Below are 1,327 nucleotides of genomic sequence, written 5' to 3' on the forward strand. Positions count from 1 at the left end.
TTTGAAGGAGATATACTGGGCAGTTCAATTCAAAGTCGAAAGGTCAGCTCAGAAAGCTGTGGGGACTATCTTTGGGTTTCCCAAGGGGCAATCTTGGTAGATTTTCTCAAAGGTCATGGGATTATCATGGGAGCTTAGGAAGACGAAGTTTGAAGAAACTTTAAAACTGCCTCGACGAGCAAAGGCCAGGACAATGTCCCATTGAATCTTGTCTGCAGGATAACGCACCTACTCAGTTCTGGAGGGTCACGGGGGTTGTCCTATGAGAATTGTGTTAGGAAACATTACCCCCTCCACCCTACAACCTTGATCTGAGCCCTTTAGACATCTTTCTGTTCCCCAAATGCAAAGAACATTAAAGGAAACTTATTTAATTGATGCCAAAATTGTTATTCTGACATGTATCTTGAAGAGCTCAGAATTATCTGGAGATGGGTCAGAGAAATGGCAATAGTGCCATAGTTCTACCTGGAAGATACAGGAATAAACAAGTTCAACATTTTTAATTTTTAAGAAAGGTTTTCATGATTTTGTACTACCACTTTCCTGTTTGTGTGTCATGCTGTGGTCGGCAGGTTCCTGTGATGCTAGAAGCTATGCTATAAGTATTTCAACTTCCAGCAGGTCACCCAAAGAGAACGGGCTTCAGTTGAGCTGCTTCCAGACTAACAACAGACCGTGAAGAATTCTGACGGCTTAGCCACTGACTACCTTACGAGTGGCAGTGGGACAGTATCGGACATGATGTCAGAAGATGAGCCCCTCAGACTGGAGGGCACTGAAAAGTTGACTGAGGAAGTGCTGCCCCCTCAAGTAGGTGTGACTTTCATGATGTGGGTGCAGTGAAGCTTCTGGAAGCTTCATTCACTCATGGGGCACCAGTGAGAAGACTCCAAGTGAGAAGAAACTGCTGCCAAACATCCAGGAATAATCTGAACATAAACCATACAAACAATGAATCTTAAAAAATTTGGAAATTGTCAAAAATGAAATGGAACGCATAAAAATCAATCGCCTAAGCATTATGAGCTGAAATGGCCTGATATTGGCCATTTTGAGTGGGATGGCCACACGGTTTGCCAACCTGAAATGACAAAGTCAAGAGGAATGGTATCAAATTCATGACCAAGAAAAAACATCTTATGATTATCTTCAAGTACAATGCTGTCTGTAATAAGAGAATACCTATTTATATACAAGGGGATCCAGTTAATACAACTATTATTGAACTATTATTCAACCACTAAAACTAATGATAAAGACATTGATCAACCATGTAATCAAGGCACAATAATTATTGGTGATTAGACTGTGAAAGTTGAAACAA

The sequence above is a fragment of the Echinops telfairi genome, unplaced genomic scaffold (assembly GCF_000313985.2).
Source record: "Echinops telfairi isolate 266 unplaced genomic scaffold, ASM31398v2 ScPeMD7_7465;HRSCAF=8503, whole genome shotgun sequence".
Classification (NCBI taxonomy): domain Eukaryota; kingdom Metazoa; phylum Chordata; class Mammalia; order Afrosoricida; family Tenrecidae; genus Echinops; species Echinops telfairi.